We start from the raw sequence: 23,060 nt of genomic DNA, 5'->3' as shown, positions 1-23,060 counted from the left end.
CTCACTGGGGAAGGGAGTCCCTCTGCTCGCCCTGTGACTGCGTCACCATCCAGATCTGTTCCAACTAATCGCATTACCGTAGCCTTCTCTATTCATTTCAATAAGGTTGATTAATGTTCCGTGTTGCAAACATGTGCAACGACGTTTGACCCGGTAAACCATTAGCAGCACGACCATGCGACTCACCAACTCTGTCAACTGGATTGGTCGAGAGAGTCAAGGGAGTTTCATTCTCATATGTAGCGAAAGGGTGAAACTCTTCGAAAACTCAAAAAGCTGGAGTAACCCAGCGGGACAGACAGCATCTCTGGAGAGAAGGAACGGGTAACGTTTCAGGCCGAGACCCTTCCTCAGACTCTTCAAAACTCTTACTCGCTCTTGCCAGTGAAAGCTGTCTGATCATTGCCCTCTCCGCGTGATCTGGCTTTTCCTGGTTGAGTTCTCCATTCACGTACAGTATCTGTACACTGGGCAGCTCGATTGTAATAATGTATAGTCCCTCTGCTGACCGGTTAGCACGCAACAAAAGCTTTTCACTGTACCTCGGTACAGGTGACAATAAACCATCCACAAACTAGACTAAATTGCAATGACCATTCAGACTAGTGCACCAATTATGATGCTGCTTTACTAATCCTGATGAGCAGACAGATTAATCTCATTGGACCGCAAAGTGACATTCCCCATGGCAAAGTCTGGTAATAAACAGCTCACGAGTTGTCATTGAATGCCAACAGCTTCCCTGTGATCTCAGGGAGGGAAACCTACTGTCTGTACTCTGGTAGCACCATCCCATCCTGATTCCAGTTCCACAACAACAACAATGACCCACCCTTACATTTTTCTACGTTTGGCTCCACAATTTACAGCTCTTCTATCCTGATCTATCTCTGGTCCTTATTCCAGCCATCTGCTTATTCACCCCCTTCCCGCTCACTTGCATTCTCCTATCACCTGCCACGCACGCTTTGTCCTGCCCCTCTCCCCTCTTCTAGCTTTCTGTTCCAATAGACAATTGGTGCAGGAGTAGGCCATTCGGCCCTTCGAGCCAGCACCGCCATTCAATGTGAGCATGGCTGATCATACCCAATCAGTACCCCATTCCTGTTCCCCCTGTAATCAGTCTGAAGAAGGGTCTCAACCCGAAATATCATCTATCCATGTTCTCCAGAGATGCTGCCTGACCTGGTGAGTTACATACAAACATAGACCTTCAAGAAGGAACTGCAGATGCTGGAAAATCGAAGGTAGACAAAAGTGCTGGATTTTCGGAGGGAGGAGGAGAACTTCTTCAAAGTAGGCATACCTTGAGGACATATCGCAGTGGAGTAGACGAAATGTTCAAGAAGGAACTGCCCCCCACCCTACATCAGTCTGAAGAAGGGTTTCGGCCCGAAACGTTGCCTTTTTCCTTTGCTCCATAGATGCTGCCTCACCCGCTGAGTTTCTCCAACACTTTTGTCTACCATAGAAACATAGACAATGGAGCAGGCCATTCGGCCCTTCGAGCCAGCACAGCCATTCAATCTGATCATGGCTAATCATCCAAAATCAGTAGCCGTTCCTGCTTTCTCCCCATATCCCTTGTTTCCATTAGTCCTAAGAGCTAAACAAACTCTCTCTCTGGAGGTTTCTCCAGCATTTTGTGTACTTTTGTGTTCTAACTCTATATTGAAGGGGTTCAAGGAGATGGGGAAATATATAATGAACTTTATTTTGGACTCAAGGTTCAGACATGGGACAACATTACATAAAAATACATTGCATATAAAAACACCATAAAATACATATAAAATCTTAGTATAAAACTTATAAAAGCATCATAAATTATATATAAAAAACACAATGCATGATTTAAAATCCAGGATAAAAAATAAAGATCAGTGTTCTACAACGAGACAGCGATACCAGTGTCTCCACAGCTGAGATTCGTAGCGTGTTGTGCTAAACCTTATGTTTGACAAGGCCACAATAGTTACATTTTCAGAGTCATTTATCCCGCATATGATTTCTTAGGATAGCTTCTAAAGTACTGACTCCTGCAGTCACAAACATGTTACCAGCACTACATCATCTAGGTTTCCTTAGCAGTGTTCTCATGGCATCATTACAGGTCACCTTTAGTCTCCGCAATATCGTCTTTCCATAGTTCGACCACACGGCGCAGTATAGAGTGGTGTGCAGTATGCTCTAAACAGCGACATCTTCACCAAAGCTGTACATGCACAAAAATGACCCCACACCCCCTCCAAAAACACAACAAGCCATGAAACACGTAAACACACTGTAGGGAAACGTGAGGAAAGGTAATTAACCTGAGAGGTGAACGGTTTCCCACTGTCCAGAGGCTGCCTGACCAGCTGAGTATTCCCACCATTATGGGTCCCCAAACATCCATTGTACACTGCTCTCATTCTGCTGGTTGAGGCTTAAATGTCAATGTTCATAATGAATGGGTAAAGTTGTCATTTTCTGCTTGCATTTGCAATCTTTCAGAAACATAGTCTTTTACATCTAGTCCAAGGTGTTGTGCAGTTACTGTGATACTTGTGATTATTGTCGGTAAATAAACTGTGGTCTCATTCGCAGCGAATCGTGTTTTCTTACACAATGGGAACAGCAGACCCTCCTTATTGTAAATCTCCCCCCCCTCCCCCTCCCCATCCATCCTCACCCGTACATGTGTAGGAAATGATTCACAAACAACCTACCACGTGGAGAGCACTAATTGTGACTGAGAACATCACTAATACCGTGAAGCCCTCAACAATTCCCAAATACCCCAAACCCCAGAATCTGAGGGATTCCCTTCTCCTGAAACCTCTCGTTGAAGTGGATGTGGAGAGGATGTTTCCACCAGTGGGAGAGGCTAGGACCAGAGGACACAGCTTCAGAATAAAAGGATGTACCTTTAAAAAGGAGATGAGGAGGAATTTCTTTAGTCAGATGGTGGCAAATCTGTGGAGGCCAAGTCATTTGATATTTTTAAGGCGAGGATAGATGGATTCTTGATTAAGGTGTCAGGGGTTATGGGGCGAAGGCAGGAGAATGGGGTTGGTAGGGAATGATAAATCCCCGAGGTGGGACTTGGCCCTTGGACTTCAGGCCCCAGTGGGAGATAACGGCAGACTACTTGTGTAGGAAGGAACTGCAGATGCTGCTTTAAACGGAAGATAGACGCAAAATGCTGGAGTAACTCAGCGGGTCAGGCAACATCTCTGGAGAAAAGGAATAGGTGACTTTTTGGGTCGCGACCCTTCTTCAGACTGAGTGGGGAGAGGGAAACGAGAGATATAGAAGGTACATCGGACAAATGAATGAAATATATGCAAAAAGCAGCGACAATCAAGGAAAGGTGGAGCCCACAATACTCCATTGTTGGCTGTGGGCTAGGTGATAATGAGTTATACAGACTAAAACTCAACAGGACAACAGTGAAACTAGTACAACAACTAGGGTGGGGGAGGGATGGAGAGGGAGGGGATGCAAGGGTTACTTGAAGTTAGAGAAATCAATATTCTAATAGAGAAATCATACCGCTGGGGTGTAAGCTGCCCAAGCAAAATATGAGGTGCTGTTTCTCTAATTTGCACTGGGCCTCACTCTGACAGTGGAGGAGGCCCAGGACTGAAAGGTCAGTGTGGGAATGGGAGGGGGAGATAAAGTGTTTGGCAACTGGGAGACCAGGTTGGCCGAGGCAGACTGAGCGGAGATGTTCAATGAAACCATCGCCTCGTCTACGCTTTGTCTCGCCGATATACAACAGTCCACACCAAAGATCCTATAGCGGAGCAAGATAGACCACTCCTGCTAAATGCAATGGGCTGACGTGTAGTACGCAACGGAACGGAACGTGGGCCTTTTTTTCATCCATTTCCGTAACCCGACCCAACCCGACTCAGTGTAATCAACGTTGCGGGGGAACAGTTTGTGTTAATATTATTATTTAGTGCCAATTTTATACCTCTATTAAATAAACTGAATGATATGATTAAATTTTGGAAAACGCTTCCGCTCTCATTGATAGGTAGAATTAACGCTATAAAAATGACTTTCTTACCACAATTAATATATTTGTTTCAAGCGATCCCAATATATATTCCAAAATATTTTTACAAAAAACTAGATTCCACTATCACTAATTTTATATGGGATTACAGAACACATAGAATTCAACGAAAGCATTTGTGCAAATCTAAAGAAGTTGGGGGTTTATCATTACCTAACTTTATGTATTACTACTGGGCAGTGCATATTAAGAACATAATGTACTGGCTGGATAGTTCCACTCAGCAGTTGGAGTGGATAAGAATGGAGAAAGAGGAGTGCTATCCGCACGATATAGGAACGATCCTGCTCTCACCGATAAAATTGAATAGTATAATATATAAGAAGAACCCAATTATTCACAATATAATAAGAATTTGGAAACAAATAAAAGTATCCTTGAAATTAAATAATTTATCAGTACTAACCCCACTATTGAACAACCCCGTATTCAAACCATCTCTCATCGACAACACATATCAACAATGGGATAGACTGGGATTAGGAAAGTAGGGGATATGTATGAATTGGGCAAACTGTTATCATTTCAACAATTAAAATTTAAATTTAAATTGAAGGATAAACAATATTTCAAATATATACAGGTATGTGACTTTATGAAGAAATATACACATAGATTTCAAACTATATTTTTAGACCTTTTAGAAGAAGCAATGAATATTAAGGCTGATTCACAAAAATTAATATCATACTTTTATGATAATACTAGACCAAGTGCAGACCCGTTGGGTCTGTTTCCCCAAAGGCGTTTTGCGGGGGGGGGGGGAGGGGGGGCTGCGGCATCACTCACATTAACCACCCCCCAAACACACAGGTGGGGGGAGGGGGGATGTGAAGAGGGGAGGGAGGGGAGAGGAGGTGGAGGAAACGGGACAGATTTGGGAGGGAAAGGAGAGCGGGGTAGGGGGTGAGAGAGGGGGATGGGGAGAGAGATGTGGGGGAGGGGGAGGATGCGGAGGTAGGGGAGGAGGGAGGGAGGGGGAGAGGGGTGGGGGAGAGAGGGGAAAGAGTGGGGAGGGAGAGTGGAGGGGGAAGGGGGAGAGGTGGAAGAGTGGGGAGGGAGGTGGAGAGGGGTAGGGGGAGTGATGGAAGAGGGACAGAGGGGTAGGAGGAAGGGGGCGGGTGGAGAGAGGGAAGGGGGTGGTGTAGAGAGGGAAGGGGGGTGGGGGAGAGGGGTGAGGAGAGGGAAACATAGAACCATTGAAATTAAGTGCAGGAGTAGGCCATTCGGCCCTTCGATCCTGCACCACCATTCAATATGATCGTGGCTGATCATCCAACTCAGTATCCTGTACCTGCCTTCTCTCCATACCCCCAGATCCCTTTAGCCACAAGGGCCACATCTTACTCCCTCTTAAATACAGCCAATGAACAGGTCCCAACTACCTTCTGTGCCAGTGAATTCCAGAGATTCACCACTCTCTGTGTGAAAAATGTTTTTCTCATCTCGGTCCTAAAAGATTTACCCCTTATCCTTAAACTGTGACCCCTTGTTCTGGACTTCCCCAACATCTGGAACAATCTTCCTGCATCTAGCATGTCCAACCCCTTAAGAATTTTGTACGTTTCTATAAGATACCCCCTCAATCTTCTAAATTCTAGCATGTACAAGCCGAGTCTATCCAGTCTTTCGTCATATGAAAGTCCTGACATCCCAGGAATCAGTCTGGTGAACCTTCTCTGTACCCCCTCTATGGCAACAATGTATTTGAACATTGGGCATTGTGACATCACACGATGGAACGTTCACCATGGGCTGGGGCTCCTGCAAAGGCATATGTAAATGAATCCATTCCGATTTGACATCTGTGAGCATCGGGCATTGTGACATCACATGATGGAACGTTCACCAGGGGCTGGGGCTGGTGCTGATTCTATGGGTGAGAAGCCAGTTTTTTTTTGAAATATTGGGGGGGGGGGGGGGGGAGAAGGATTTGATTAAAAACGTGCACTTAAACACGACGAAATGTAATAAGGAGCGGATACTTAGAAAGAAAAGTGAAATCTCTACCGAAATTGAAAAGATGTCGGCGATTCAGCTTTCCCCCTTATCCTTAAACTTTGACCCCTTGTTCTGGTCTTCCCCAACATCCGGAACAATCTTTCTGCATCTAGCCCGTCCAACCCCTTAAGAATTCTATACGTTTCTATAAGATACCCCCTTAATCTTCTAAAATCTAGCGAGTACAAGGCGAGTCTATCCAGTCTTTCTTCATATGAAAGTCCTGACATCCCAGGAATCAGTCTGGTGAACCTTCTCTGTAATCCCTCTCTATGGCAATGATGTCTTTGAGCATTGGGCATTGTGACATCACACGATGGAACGTTCACCATTGGCTGGTGCTCCTGCATAGGCATATGTAAATGGATCCATTCCGATTGGACATATGTGAACATTGGGCATTGTGACATCACACGATGGAACGTTCAGCATGGGCTGGGGCTGGTGCAGCTTCTGTGGGTGCGAAGCCAGTTTAGTTTTGATATTTTGGGGGGGGGGGGGGGAAGGATTTGATTAAAAACGTGTACTTAAACACGACGAAATGTAATGAGGTGCGGATACTTAGAAAGAAAAGTGAAATCTCTACCGAAATGGAAAAGATGTCGGCGAATCTGCGTCTGGTTTCGGAGTTGCAGGGAATCAAAGGAAGAAATGCGGCCGGAAGCCGTACATGAAAATGGATCCATTCCGATTGGACGTCTGCGAGCGTCGGGCATTGCGATTGGACGTCTGCGAGCATCGGGCATTGTGACATCGCACGGCGGGAACGAATCGAAAGGCAGAAAGGCAGCCGGACGGATGACGGACGGATGGGGCGAGAGTTTTATATATTAACTAGGCCAAGTGTAGACCCATTGGGTCTGTTTCCCCAACGGCATTTTGCGAGGGGGGAGGGGGGGCTGCGGCATCAAACTCACATTAACCACCCCCCAAACACACAGGTGGGGGGAGGGGGGATGTGAAGAGGGGAGAGAAGGGAGAGGAGGTGGAGGAAACGGGACAGATTTGGGAGGGAAAGGAGAGCGGGGTAGGGGGTCAGAGAGGGGGATGGGGAGAGAGATGTGGGGGAGGGGGAGGATGGGGAGGTAGGGGAGGAGGGAGGGAGGGGGAGAGGGGTGGGGGAGAGAGGGGAAAGAGTGGGGAGGGAGAGTGGAGGAGGAAGGGGGAGAGGTGGAAGAGTGGGGAGGGAGGGGGAAAGAGTGGGGAGGGAGAGTGGAGGAGGAAGGGGGAGAGGTGGAAGAGTGGGGAGGGAGGTGGAGAGGGGTAGGGGGAGTGATGGAAGAGGGACAGAGGGGTAGGAGGAAGGGGGCGCGTGGAGAGAGGGAAGGGGGTGGCGTAGAGAGGGAAGGGGGGTGGGGGAGAGAGGGATGGGTGGGAGAGGCAGAGGGGTGAGGAGAGGGAAACATAGAACCATTGAAATTAAGTGCAGGAGTAGGCCATTCGGCCCTTCGAGCCTGCACCACCATTCACTATGATCGTGGCTGATCATCCAACTCAGTATCCTGTACCTGCCTTCTCTCCATACACCCTGATCCCTTTAGCCACAAGGGCCACATCTAACTCCCTCTTAAATATAACCAATGAACAGGCCTCAGCTACCTTCTGTGCCAGTGAATTCCAGAGATTCACCACTCTCTGTGTGAAAAATGTTTTTCTCATCTTGGTCCTAAAAGATTTACCCCTTATCCTTAAACTGTGACCCCTTGTTCTGGACTTCCCCAACATCTGGAACAATCTTCCTGCATCTAGCCTGTCCAACCCCTTAAGAATTTTGTACGTTTCTATAAGATACCCCCTCAATCTTCTAAATTCTAGCATGTACAAGCCGAGCCTATCCAGTCTTTCGTCATATGAAAGTCCTGACATCCCAGGAATCAGTCTGGTGAACCTTCTCTGTACCCCCTCTATGGCAACAATGTATTTGAACATTGGGCATTGTGACATCACACGATGGAACGTTCACCATGGGCTGGGGCTCCTGCAAAGGCATATGTAAATGAATCCATTCCGATTGGACATCTGTGAACATCGGGCATTGTGACATCACACGATGGAACGTTCACCAGGGGCTGGGGCTGGTGCTGCTTCTATGGGTGAGAAGACAGTTTATTTTTGAAATATTGGGGGGGGGGGGGGGGGGAGAAGGATTTGATTAAAAATGTGTACTTAAACACAACGAAATGTAATGAGGAGCGGATACTTAGAAAGAAAAGTGAAATCTCTACCGAAATGGAAAAGATGTCGGCGATTCAGCTTTCCCCCTTATCCTTAAACTTTGACCCCTTGTTCTGGTCTTCCCCAACATCCGGAACAATCTTTCTGCATCTAGCCTGTCCAACCCCTTAAGAATTTTAGACGTTTCTATAAGATACCCCCTTAATCTTCTAAAATCTAGCGAGTACAAGCCGAGTCTATCCAGCCTTTCTTCATATGTAAGTCCTGACATCCCAGGAATCAGTCTGGTGAACCTTCTCTGTACTCCCTCTATGGCAGCGATGTCTTTGAGCATTGGGCATTGTGACATCACACGATGGAACGTTCACCATTGGCTGGTGCTCCTGCATAGGCATATGTAAATGGATCCATTCCGATTGGACATATGTGAACATTGGGCATTGTGACATCACACGATGGAACGTTCACCATGGGCTGGGGCTCCTGCATAGGCATATTGTATTGTATTGTATTGTATTGTATTCAAATTTATTGTCATTGTCTCAGTTAGAGACAACAAAATGAATTTCCCTTACAGGCAGTATCATAAAAATAAAAATGGATGTAAATGAATCCATTCCGAATGGACATATGTGAACATTGTGACATCACACGATGGAACGTTCACCATTGGCTGGGGCTCCTGCATAGGCATATGTAAATGAATCCATTCCGATTGGACATATGTGAACATCGGGCATTGTGACATCACACGATGGAACGTTCAGCAGGGGCTGGGGCTGGTGCTGATTCTATGGGTGAGAAGCCAATTCATTTTTGAAATATTGGGGGGGGGGGGGGGGGGGGAAGGATTTGATTAAAAATGTGTACTTAAACACGACAAAATGTAATGAGGTGCGGATACTTAGAAAGAAAAGTAAAATCTCTACCGAAATGGAAAAGATGTCGGCGATTCTGCGTCTGGTTTCGGAGTTGCAGGGAATCAAAGGAAGAAATGCGGCCGGAAGCCGTACATGTAAATGGATCCATTCCGATTGGACGTATGCGAGCATCGGGCATCGCGATTGGACATCTGCGAGCATCGGGCATTGTGACATCGCACGGCGGGAACGAATCGAAAGGCAGAAAGGGATCCGGACGCCAGCCGGACGGATGGGGCGAGAGTTTTATATATTAACTAGACCAAGTGCAGACCCGTTGGGGATAGATAGATAGATAGATAGATAGATAGATAGATAGATAGATAGATAGATAGATAGATAGATAGATAGATAGATAGATAGATAGATAGATAGATAGATAGATAGATAGATAGATAGATAGATAGATAGATAGATAGATATTATATAGAGAATTACCCTCAACAGAAGCACTAAGGGAAGATTGGGAACATGAGCTAATGATAAAGATCTCGAAGGATAGATGGGAAAAGTATTTGATGAATACACATAACTGTTCTATTAATGCAAGACATAATTTAATTCAATTCAAATTATTACATAGACTATATTATTCAAAAACGAGGTTGAATAAATTTTATCCAAACGTCTCTCCCAGATGCGATAAATGTTTGTTTCAAAACGCTAATATAACACATTCATTTGTAGGATGTACAAAGTTGAATAAATTTTGGAGTGATATATTTGATATATTTACAAAGCTCTTCAAGTCAAGAATAGAACCCAAAATGGAATGGATTATATTTGGAATAATAGGAGAAGATACCAATTTAAATAAAGACCAAAATTTGTTTTTTTTTAATTATGGGTTAATAATTGGAAAGAAATTGATACTTAAATTTTGGAAAAATACAACCATACCAACTGTTAAAATGTGGATTAGGAATATGATGGACATAGCACGCCTTGAAGAAATGAGACTCCGACTAATAGATAAATATGACCAATTCTTAAGGAGTTGGTCTCCTTTCATCGACTTTTTGGAATCATGTGATGCAGCGGTACCATAAGGATTGCTGATTTCAGTTCATGACGTGGATAGATTTAAATCTCCGAATATAGATTTGAAAAATTCTCTTTTAAGGGGCCTTCTCTTCTATTTCTACTTTCCACGTTTTCTTTTTTCTTTTATTTATTTATTTATTTATTTTTATATACACACTTCACGTTTTTCGACTCTCTACCATCTATTTTTCCACTTTTTCCCCTTTCTATTGTTTTCTTTTTCTTGTCTTGCTTACTTCCTTCTCATAACATAAAACTAGAGGTTGTACATAGAATGGATTACGGTATGACATAGTTGGCACCTAAAATTAGGTGCCACTGTATTGTTTTGTACTGTATTAACTTCTAATAAAATAAACAAAAAAAAAACACAAAAAAAAAACAAAAAATTAAAATTCTCAAAATGAGGAGATTTTTCCCAAATAACTTTTATTTTTACGAGGATATTTCCGTAACCGGCTTCCGTCTCCGCACTATTAAACATAGAAACATAGAAAATAGGTGCAGGAGTAGGCCATTCAGCCCTTCGAGCCTGCACCGCCATTCAATATGATCATGGCTGATCACCCAACTCAGTATCCTGTACCTGCCTTCTCTCCATACCCCCTGATCCCTTTAGCTCATCTACTTGCTAAATTTTTGTAAGGTGTCCTTGAGACTCTTGAAAGGCGCCCATAAATAAAATTTATTATTATTATTATTCAGCCACAAGGGCCACATCTAACTCCCTCTAAAATGTAGCCAATGAACTGGCCTCAACTACCTTTTGTGGCAGAGAATTCCAGAGAGACTCTCAGAGGGACTATTATCCTACGGGATCTTTGGTGCGGAGATGGAAGCCGGTTACAGAAATGGGGCCGAAAATTACCCATGAATCTGCCCATGACAGTACTACGTCTTTTTCATCGAGTGATCTATTTTGCTCGCTATAGGATCTTTGGTCCACACCTGGAGCAGCGGATATAGTAGATGAGGTTGGAGGAGGTGCAAGTGAACCTCTGCCTCACCGGGAAAGTGTCGGGGTCCACGTGACTGAGCCTCACCGGCCACGTCACATGGGCACTCCTGCCGGCTCTGATCGGCAGTCGGAGACACACGGCGACATCTGTACATCGACGTATTGCTTCGAAACCTGGTAAAGCATCCACCAGACCGAAACCAAATAGACACCAGGTGCCTCAGTTTCCCCAATCAGAGACGGCATGAAAGAGACAGTGTGAGAGCCGCATCTTGTAGAACGGGTCTATCTCGATTTTCTGGTTGTGTCCACAGATTACTGTAGAGGGATTCTGAGCAGCAACGTCTGAACTCACCTTGGACTCCGCAACCAACAGCAGTCTCACGTGCAGGAAAGAACTGCAGATGCTGGTTTAAATCGAAGGTAGACACAAAATGCTGGAACAACTCAAGCGGGACAGGCAGCATCTCTGGAGAGAAGGGATGGGTGACATAGAAACATAGAAAATAGGTGCAGGAGTAGGCCATTCGGCCCTTCGAGCCTGCACCGCCATTCAATATGATCACGGCTGATCATCCAACTCAGTATCCTGTACCTGCCTTCTCTCCATACCCCCTGATCCCTTTAGCCACAAGGGCCACATCTAACTCCCTCTTAAATATAGCCAATGAACTGGCCTCAACTACCTTCTGTGGCAGAGAATTCCAGAGATTCACCACTCTCTGTGTGAAAAATGTTTTTCTCGTCTCGGTTCCTTCCTACACAGCCCCCCTTCTCTCTCTTCTTCCCTTTATTGGAACGTTTTCCCTTTCTGCTCATTCCCGATTCGGTCCTAAAGGATTTCCCCTTTATCCTTAAACTGTGACCCCTTGTCCTGGACTTCCCCAACATCGGGGACAATCCTCCTGCATCTAGCCTGACTAACCCCTTAAGAATTTTGTACGTTTCTATAAGATCCCCCCTCAATCTTCTAAATTCTAGCGAGTTCTAGCGAATCGAGGCCCTTCTTCAGACTCGGCTGAGTTACTGCAGCATTTTGTGTCTGCCAAGCAGCAGTCTCACCAGAACTCTGTGCTGAAGACCAGCATTCATCCCTCATCAGAGGCCCAGCCAACATCATCAGAGGCCCACACCACCCTCTCATTTCACCACTGCCATCGGGAAGATACAGGAGCCTGAAAACTGTAACGTCCAGGCTCAGGAACAACTTCTTTCCTACAACTATCAGGCTATTAAACACTACAACCTCCAAATAAGCTCTAAACTACATAGACTTGGGGCATTATTTTTCATTTTGCACTAATATTTTCTATTCATTTGTCTGTTTTTTTTATATATACTGAACTTTTGTTGATGTTTCCATGCATTACAGAGTAATATGTTTACATACCTGTTGTGGTGCGACAAGTAAGAATGTTATTGTTCTATTCGGGACAAATAACAATAAAGCACTCTTGACTCCCGAATAGACGATGTTTTGGGTCGAGACTCTTTTTCATTCTGAAGATGGGTCTCAGCCTGAAACATCACCAACCCGTGTCCTCCAGAGATGTTGCCTGACCCACTGAGTTGTATCGTTTGTTGAAAACCAGCATCTGCAGTTCCTTGTGCACTTTAATTACCTTGTTGTTGTAATGACAAACGGCACGGTGGCGCAGCGGGTAGAGTTGCTGCCTTTTACGGCGCCGGAGACCCGGGTTCCATCCCGACTACGGGCGCTGTCTGTACTGAGTTTGTACGTTCTCCCCGTGACCTGCGTGGGTTTTCTCTGAGATCTTCGGTTTTCTCCCGCACTCCAAGACAAGTTTAAGTTCACATTTATGGTCACATTCACCAATTGGTCCAGTGAAATTAGAGTTACCATACAGCCATACGAATAAAAAGAACACAATACACAATTAAATTTAACATAAACATCCATCAAAGTGGAATCAACGTTTCTCAATGTGATGGAAGGCAATAAAGTCCTCTTTGTTAACCCGTGGTCGGGGCCTAGAACCCTCTGCAGTCGCCGCTACAGATGGCCCGACGTACAGGTTTGGAGGTTAATAATAATAATAATAATAATAATAATATATTTTATTGCCATTGCACAAAGTGCAACGAGATTTGGGTATGCATCTTCCATCCCATGTCATACTTAAATAACTTTTACAAAGCTTTTCAAGTCAAGAATAGAACCTAAAACGGAATGGATTATATTTGGAATAATAGTAGAAGATATCAATTTAAATAAAGACCAAACCGTTTTTTTTTAAATTATGGGTTAATAATTGGAAAGAAATTGATACTTAAATTTTGGATAAATACAACCATACCAACTGTTAAAATGTGGATTAGGAATATGATGGACATAGCACGCCTTGAAGAAATGAGACTCCGACCAATAGATAAATATGACCAATTCTTAAGGAGTTGGTCTCCTTTCATCGACTTTTTGGAATCATGTGATGCAGCGGTACCATAAGGATTGCTGATTTCAGTTCATGCCGCGGATAGATCTACATCTCCGAATATAGATTTGAACATTTCTCTTTTAAGGGGCCTTCTCTCCTATTTCTACTTCCCACTTTTTCTTTATTTTATATATACACACTTCACGTTTTTCTATTCTCTACCATCTATTTTTCCTCTTTTTCCCCTTTCTATTGTTTTCTTTTTCTTGTCTTGCTTACCTCCTTGTCAAAACATAAAACTAGAGGTTGTACATAGAATGGATTACGGTATGACATAGTTGGCACCTAAAATTAGGTTCCACTGTACTGTTTTGTACTGTATTAACTTCTAATAAAATAAACAACAACAAAAAAAAACAAAAAAAAAAACTTAAATAGCTAATAAAATTTAGATTTAAATACCCCAAGAAACATAGTTTGTAAAAATAACATTCCAACAGTAAAACAGTTCAAACAGACTAAAATGCAGATGTGTCTGTGCGACGTGACCATCCGAGGGAGGCAGTCCATGGGGGGTGGGGGGCACTCAGCAGGGCCGGTTCAGAGCCGCTATAGCTCTGGGAATTGGCTTGGTGTATGTGTAGATTGTCCCTAGTGTGTGTAGGATAGTGTTAATGTGCAGGGATCGCTGGTCGGCGTGGACTCGGTGGGCCGAAGCTTGATCACTAAACTACAAACTAAACTTGGACCCTGTCTGCCCGTTGCATGAGTAGCTTGTATCAATTTACTCACTTACCCGACAATCTAGAGTTACACTCAGGTATATTAGGAAGCTCACATAACCAGGGTTAATTTTTTATAACACTGTAGTGCTGGAGAAACATTATCCTCCCATGTGATTTACCAAAAACAAAGTTAAAGATCTTTTTTGGAGATGAGATAGCACAGCGATACTAGGAAGCTGTGTAGGAAGAAACTGCAGATGCTGGTTTCAAGCAAAGATACTGTAGACACAAAATGCTGGAGTAACTCAGCGGGACAGGAAGCATCTCTGGAGAGAAGGAATAGGTGACGTTTTGGGTGGAAACCTTCTTCAGTCTGAAGAAGGGTCTCAACCCAAAACATCACCCATTCCTTCTCTCCAGAGATGCTGTCTGTCCCACTGAGTTACTCCAGCTTTTAGTGTCTGGCTTCGGTTTATACTGGCACCTGCAGTTCCTTCCTACACAATTATCAAAGACAGGCGGAGCACAACCTGTACTAGATACCAGGAAGCTGCCATGGACCAGGTTACCTGGAGGAGGCAGTAAACAGGTTAGACAACAACTGAACCCCTCCCTCCATTCACACACTGTCAGCTACATCAGTGGTTGACGTCAACTTTTCTTCCGATGCAAAGCTGGAAAGGTCAGGTATGAACCGGACGAAACTCTTCACACTTACATTCCTGGCTGGTGAGAGGGAATTCCATTGGCCCTGGGGTCTGCAGCTTGTCTGTTCTCAGGCTGAGCAGTGGAATTGAAACATCAATTGCACTCAGTCCGTCAAGGTCTATACATTGGCAAATCGTCAAACATGGGATTCTGAGACTCATGACTGGTGCAGAACTATTGCAGGGAGAGATAGATCAGCCTTGATTGAATGGCGGAGTAGACTTGATGGGCCGAATGGCCTAAATCTGCTCCTAACACGTATGACCTTCTGAATTAAAGCACCTCAACGAAGAGCATCGCATGGACAAAGCTTTGCTGTACATTTGTTTTTGTAGCTTACTGGCTTTTCCCTAACCTCAGTTACTAGAGAGGTGCAGCAGGTAGAGCTACTGCTCACAGTGCCAGAGAACCAGGTTCAATCCTGACCTTATGTGCTGTCTGTGTGGTGTTGGCACGATCTCCTTGTGACCACGCGGGTTTTCTCCGGGTGCTCTGGTTTCCCTCCACATCCCAAAGCACCTCACTTTCCATTTGGACCTGATGCGAACATTTAATATTGAACTCAACAGAACTGGCCTGGTCTGTTGTGGTCAACCCCTCTGCATTAAAATACAGTTGTTCCCTCGCTCTGAACACTGCCCGATCTGCTGGTCATTTCCTACTACTCTGACCTACATTTCAAACGTTCCTTTGCACATTCTTTCTCTAAATCCCTCTCAAAAACCTACTAAGCCGATGGTTTTCCCAAGAGCTCATCACTGTTATCAATCATCAAGAAAGCTCATCAGCACCTCTACTTCCTGAGAAGATTACGGAGAGTCGGTTTGTCAAAGAGGACTCTCTCTAACTTCTACAGGTGCACAGTAGAGAGCATGCTGACTGGTTGCATCGTGGCTTGGTTCGGCAACTTGAGCGCCCTGGAGAGGAAGAGACTACAAAAGTAGTAAACAAGTCCATCATCGGCTCTGACCTTCCTTCCATCGAGGGGATTTATCGAAGTCGCAGCCTCAAAAAGGCTGGCAGTATTATCAAAGACCCACACCATCCTGGCCACACACTCATCTCCCTGCTACCTTCAGGTAGAAGGTACAGGAGCCTGAAGACTGCAACGACCAGGTTCAGGAATAGCTACTTCCCCACAACCATCAGGCTATTAAACCTGGCTCGGACAAAACTCTGAACATTAATAACCCATTATCTGTTATTTGCACTTTATTAGTTTATTTATTCATGTGTTTTGTAGTCAATGCCTACTATGTTCGTTGCTGAAGCAAAGCAAGAATTTCATTGTCCTATCAAGGACACATGACAATAAACTCACTTGAACTTGAACTGTTGTAATGTTTGCATCACCTGATCAGAGATAATTCCTTTGTCCTACTTTTCCTACCCAAATCTACCCAAGGTGGCACAGAGGTAGCGTTACTGTCTCACAGTGCCCGAGACCCGGGTTCAACCCCGACTACAGGTGATTGCCCGTACAGAGTTTGGACGTTCTCCCCGTGGCCACGTGGGTTTTCTCCGAGTGCTCTGGTTTCCTCCCACACTCCGAAGACGTACAAGTTTGTTAGTTAGTTGCCTTGGTATAAATGTGGGAGTCCCAGGAAGTGGTACAAGGATTGCATTAAGGACCATCTCCACCATTGTGGTCTTGGACCCAAGCGACTGGAAGCCTGCGGCAGCAACAGAACGCGATGGCGTGCAGCCAGCAGAAGCTTCGAGGAGCGCCGCATAGAGCGACAGAACACGCTGGCGCGCAGCGGTGCGAAAAGCAGCAGCAGCAGCTTCGAGGAGCGCCACATAGAGCGACAGGGAGAGGATAAAGGGTGGCGTCCAGAACCCGCCAGCGATGACCTTCATCTGCCCCCATTGCCCTCGAGTGTGCGGTTCACCAATTGGATTTGTGAGCCATGTCAGAACTCACCAGAATTGAGACTGCACAACCCCCCCCCCATCATCGTTAACAACGGGCCACCATAATAGGTGTAAAATTGTCCCCAGTGTGTGTGTGTGTAGGATAGTGTTAATGTGTGGGGATCCCTGGTTTCGATGGGCCAAAGCCATTTCTGCGTTATCTCTTCACTAAATGAAACTCCCCACAAACTTTAACGCCCTGTCCCTGTTCTGATAAGGAGTCCACCAACACAGCCTAATGTGGGATGTTTCTCTTTTCTCAGATTCCAGCAGCTTTTCTTTGTGTGTTTGCTTTTTTAAGAGTTGCACGATGGCACAGCTGCCTCTCAGTGCCAGAGACCCAGGTTCATAGAAACATAGAAAATAGGTGCAGGAGTAGGCCATTCGGCTCTTCGAGCCTGCACCGCCATTCAATACGATCATCCAACTCAGTATCCTGTACCTGCCTTCTCTCCATACCCCCTGATCCCTTTAGCCACAAGGGCCACATCTAACTCCCTCTTAAATATAGCCAATGAACTGGCCTCAACTAACTTCTGTGGCAGAGAGTTCCAGAGTTTTACCACTCTCTGTGTGAAAAATGTTTTTCTCATCTCAGTCCTAAAGGATTTCCCCATTATCCTTAAACTGTGACCCCTTGTCCTAGACTTCCCCAACATCGGGAACAATCTTCCTGCATCTAGCCTGTCCAACCATTTAAGAATTTTGTAAGTTTCTATAAGATCCCCCCTCAATCTTCTAAATTCTAGCGAGTACAAGCCGAGTCTATCCAGTCTTTCTTCGTATGAAAGCCCTGACATCCCAGGAATCAGTCTAGGATGTCAGGGCTTCGATCCTGACCTCGGGTGCTGTCAGAGTGGAGTTTGCACGTTCTCCCTGTGACCTGCGTGGGTTTTCTCCAAAACCCCAGACGGGTCGGTTTGCAGATTAATTGGTTTCTCTAAATTGCTCCTAGTGCGCAGACAGTGGGTAAATATAGGGCTGGTGTGAGTGGGCGATCGATGGTTGGCATGGACTCGGTGGGCCGAAGGGCCTGTTTCCATGCTGCAGATATGGACTAAAGAGCCAGCTTGTGTTTTAGATTTTAAGCAACTGGACAAATAAAAAACGACACCAGGCTACAAACTGAAACTTGCATTTAGGACTTGATTTACTCCGTAAAATAAATGCCTCAGAATTAGAAAGAGAAACTTTGTGAACAATGGGCGGATATACCTGGTTGCCATGGGGACAGAGCCCTGACATAAATCAGGGTGCGGGCCTGATCTTCCATTCTTCCTCATTGTACATTTGGACTTTTCTCTGGAACTGTTGACACTGCAAGGCTGTAAAAATATATATTCTTCACTCTGGTATTTTCCTCGTTGCACTACCTGATGTACTTTGAGCGTGTCTTGATGGTCCTCAGGCATGGTACATTGTGACCGGGCTAGCAGGCAAACAATAGGTTTGCATCGCGCCTCGGTACACACAACAATAACAAATGTTGCCTAGTGGAACTTGCTGACTGCACTTGGGTGTGGCTACAGAATGCTGTTAGTCATGGGCAGAAAATGAGATGAACTAAGCCTACATATAATACAGGTAAATATACAGTACATGGATATTTCGCCAGAGGGTGGCAACTCTGTGGAATTTATTGTCACAGACAGCAGTCGAGGCCAAGTCAATGGGTATTTTTAAACCAGAGATTGACAGGTTATGATTAGTGTGTAAGAAGAAACTGCAAATGCTGGTTTAAATCGAAGATAGACACAAAATGCTGGAATAACTCAATGTGACAGGCAGCATCTCTGGAGAGAAGGAATGGGTGACTTTTCGGGTCGAGACCCTTCTTCAGACTGATGGTCAAATAGTCAAATCCCTCGAGCCTGCTCTGCTATTGTTATTTCCTTGCAGCATACAGAGCAGCCATTCAGCCCATCGATTCTATGCCAACTCACACCAATTCCATCTGTTTCCTTCATTGACTTCTTTCCCAAATGCTCATCTAACTCCCCGCCCCCTTCATTCTTCTAACCACCAACTGAACTAGGGTTACTTTAACAATAGGCAATTAATTAACCTACTAGAATATGATGGGAATGTGGGAGGAATCCAGATCACCAGGGGAACACCCATACAGTCAAAGAGAGAACTTGCAAACTCCACATGATCAACACTTAGGATCAGGATCGATCCTGGGACACTGGAGCGAGAGACAGCAGGGCTCGCAGCTGTACTACTGTGCTGCCCAATACAGGGACATCTAATCCTCCGTCTTAATATTCCTGATCTCTTTCCGTATCCTTAATACCCTATGTACCCAGAATTCTGGATGCAAGGAATTGCAGATCCTGGCCCACGAAGAAAAAGACACAAAGTGCTGGAGTAACTCCACAGGTCAGGCAGCATCTTTAGAGAACATGGGTAGGTGATAGAAACATAGAAACATAGAAACATAGAAAATAGGTGCAGGAATAGGCCATTCGGCCCTTCGAGCCTGCACCGCCATTCAATATGATCATGGCTGATCATCCAACTCAGTATCCTGTACCTGCCTTCTCTCCATACCCCCTGATCCCTTTAGCCACAAGGGCCACATCTAACTCCCTCTTAAATACAGCCAATGAACTGGCCTCAACTACCTTCTGTGGCAGAGTTCCAGAGATTCACCACTCTCTGTGTGAAAAATGTTTTTCTCATCTCGGTCCTAAAGGATTTCCCCTCTATCCTCAAACTGTGACCCCTTGTCCTGGACTTCCCCAACATCGGGAACAATCTTCCTGCATCTAGCCTGTCCAACCCCTTAAGAATTTCAGGTTGGGACACTTCATCAGACTCAGATGCTGCCTGACCCACTGAGTTACTCCAGCGCTTTGTATCTGGAGATCCCTCTCCTTAAACAGATCATGTCCCCATGAGTCAGCACTATCAGTGAAGAAAGATATAGGACATAATTATGAAATCCATACTTAAGAAAGGATGTACTAGCCCTGGAGGCAGTGCAGCGAAGGTTTACAAGATTAATTCCTGCAATGAGGGGATTGACATATGAGGAAAGGTTAAGTAAGCTGGAACTCTACTCTTTGGAGTTTAGAAGAATGAGAGGCGATCTCATTGAAACATATAAGATCGTGAGGGGCCTTGATCGGGTGGATGCACCGAGGATGTTCCCAATGATCGGGGAAACTAGAACTAGGGGACATAGTTGCAGAATAAGGGGGGGCTCTTTTAAAACTGAGATGAGGAAGAACTTCTTCACCCAGAGGGTGGTTAATTTATGGAATTCACTGCCCCAGGGAGCAGTGGAAGCAGAAACGTTAAATATATTTAAGTCTAAAATAGATGGTTTTTTAGCTGCCAAGGGGATAAGGGGCTACGGGGAGAGGGCAGGGATATGGACCTAGGTATGGTTAGTATAGTAAGACCTGAGTGATCTCCTGGACAAGTGTCGATCGCCTGGATTGGGGTCGGAGAGGAATTTCCCGGATTTTTTCCCCGAATTGGACCTGGGTTTTTATCCGTTTTTTTGCCTCCCCCAGGAGATCACGCGGTTCTTGGGGTGGAGAGGGGTGATAGCGGTATAAAGGGGAGGGTAGTGTCTTGTGTTCTGTGTCTTGTGTCTACTGTTTGTGGGTAAGTGTGTCTGTTTAGTGTTCAGCCATGAGCGAATGGCGGTGCGGGCTCGACGGACCTGGTGGTCTACTCTCGCACCTACTTTCTATGTTTCTATGTTTCTAAGAAATGACTCGTCACTCTCAGAATGTTTCCCCGTATCCTGAGATCACCCAGTCATATTTTTATCATTATAGAACTGCAGTCAATATGCCAGGGATGTTCTCACAAAGGTCCTTCTATCTGTGAAGGACATAAATCACTGGAGTAACTCAGCAGGTCATAGAAATATAGAAACATAGAAAATAGGTGCAGGAGTAGGCCATTCGGCCCTTCGAGCCTGCACTGCCATTCAATATGATCATGGCTGATCATCCAACTCAGTATCCTGCCTTCTCTCCATACCCCCTGATCCCTTTAGCCACAAGGGCCACATCTAACTCCCTCTTAAATATAGCCAATGAACTGGCCTCAACTACCTTCTGTGGCAGAGAGTTCCAGAGATTCGCCACTCTCTGTGTGAAGGTCAGGCAGCAACTCTGGAGAACATATAGGTGACGTCTTGGGTTGAGACCCTTCTTCAGACCTCCATGTTCTCCAGAGATGCTGCCTGACCTGCTGAGTTACTCCAGCACTTTGTGTCCTTTTGTGTATTAATCAGCATCTGCAGTTTCTTGATTCTACTCGTCATAATTGTGCTAAGACATCCATGTTCCTGTATTCTCCACTGCTGCAATGAAGCCATCATAGCGTTTAGTTTTGTAACCGCTTGGTACATCTGCAGAAGGGTCTGAAGAAGGGTCTCGAGCCAAAACGTCTCCAGAGATGCTGCCTGTCCAGTTACTCCAGCATTTTGTGTCTATCTTCGGTACATCTCTGCACGTCTGTGTGCAGTGACTGGTGGACATGTCTGACCAAGTCCCACAGTACATCCACACTTTCCAGCTTACACACTGTCTAAATCAGTGGTTCCCAACCTTCTTTAGCTCATGGCCCCCTTGGGATCTTTTAATTTTTCTGTGCCCCCCCCCCCCCCCCCCCCCCCGACATTATTAGTGGAAAAAAAGTACTTCAATATTATAAGACCTTCTATAAAAATATCAGTCTATTAATTGCACATATATTCTCTTTTATTCTATTCCACAAACATCAAAAATATTTCAACTACATAGATTTAAATTTATTAGAACTGAAATTTAGGAGGCAACAGGGTGGTCGCTCTGTGCCCCCCTTCATTGAACCTGTGGCCCCCTAAATCCCAATTTTTTTCTGTGGCCCCCTGAAATTTGCCATGGCCCCAGGTTGGGAATCACTGGTCTAAATAATCCTCTGCCTTTAATGTTGTAACCAGAGTAAATAAACCAGACTAAGCAGCAGATAAAACGTGGCAAATATTCAGCTGCACACTCAAAGTCTAAATCACCTTCAAGTGGCTTTGCATCATTGATCAGAATTCCACTCAGTTACAAGCTGATTGGTAACGTCACATCAGGTCCCCTCATTCAGATATTTGTTTAGTTTAGTTTTAGAGCTAGTTTGGAAAGATACCCTTCGGCCCATCGAGTCCGCGCTGACCATCGATCATCCCATGCACTAGTTCCATCCTACACACTAGGGACGATCTACAGAAGCCAATTAACCTGCAATCTGACGAAGGGTCTCGACCCAAAACGTCACCCATTCCTTCTCTCCAGAGATGATGTCTGTCCCGCTGAGTTACCCCAACTTTTTGTGTCTAAAAAGCGGACACACGCTCTGGTCTGGACCCTTCTTCAGATTCCACGTGTACCAGAAACTATTCTGTTGACACATACATTTTACCGAACACAGCAGAGCGAAGTTAGACACAAAAAGCTGGAGTAACCCAGCGGGTCAAGCAGGATCTCTGGAGAGAAGGGAGAGGTGACGTGTCTGGTGAAGACCCTTCTTCAGACTTCCTACACAGCAAAGAATGTTATCGGTGCTGAAAAGGAACGGTGAATACTCAAGGGAATACACATGGTAACACGATATCAAGATGACGCCTTGCTGTTTTTAAAGTCACTGTACTAACTTACCCAGGAACCTTTTTAAAAATTAATATTAAAAGCTCTCACAGTAGTTTCAGTTACAAGCGGTGGCCTCCCATAGCCACGCTTCCTTACCCACCCAGACCAGTTGACTGGGATTCTTGTCACCAGGTCCACCTGTTTTTGATTATGTGTTTGAACCAAAGATAAACACAAAAAGCTGGAGTAACTTGTTATGGTTACAATGAACAACTGTGCATCTTCATTCAAACTTTCGCAGTCAAAGGAAGTACCAGAGCAGCTATACATAAAAAAGCTGGATTAGCTCAGCGGGACAGGCAGCATCCCTGGAGAAAAGGAATAGGTGACGTTGAGCCTTCTCGCCACAGATGCTGCCTGTCCCACTGAGTTACTCCAGCATTTTTGTGTTTATGATGACAACAGAGCGGTGTGTGTCTGGGACACCTTTAACCCGCCCAAGGTGCCTGACAAGGAGCGTTAGCAAAAAACACTTCGACACCAAGATGTAGATCTGCAAATTCTG

Source organism: Amblyraja radiata, chromosome 16 (genome assembly GCF_010909765.2).
Source record: "Amblyraja radiata isolate CabotCenter1 chromosome 16, sAmbRad1.1.pri, whole genome shotgun sequence".
Taxonomy (NCBI): domain Eukaryota; kingdom Metazoa; phylum Chordata; class Chondrichthyes; order Rajiformes; family Rajidae; genus Amblyraja; species Amblyraja radiata.
The sequence above is the reverse complement of the archived record's forward strand: the minus strand, read 5'-3'. Positions refer to the sequence as shown.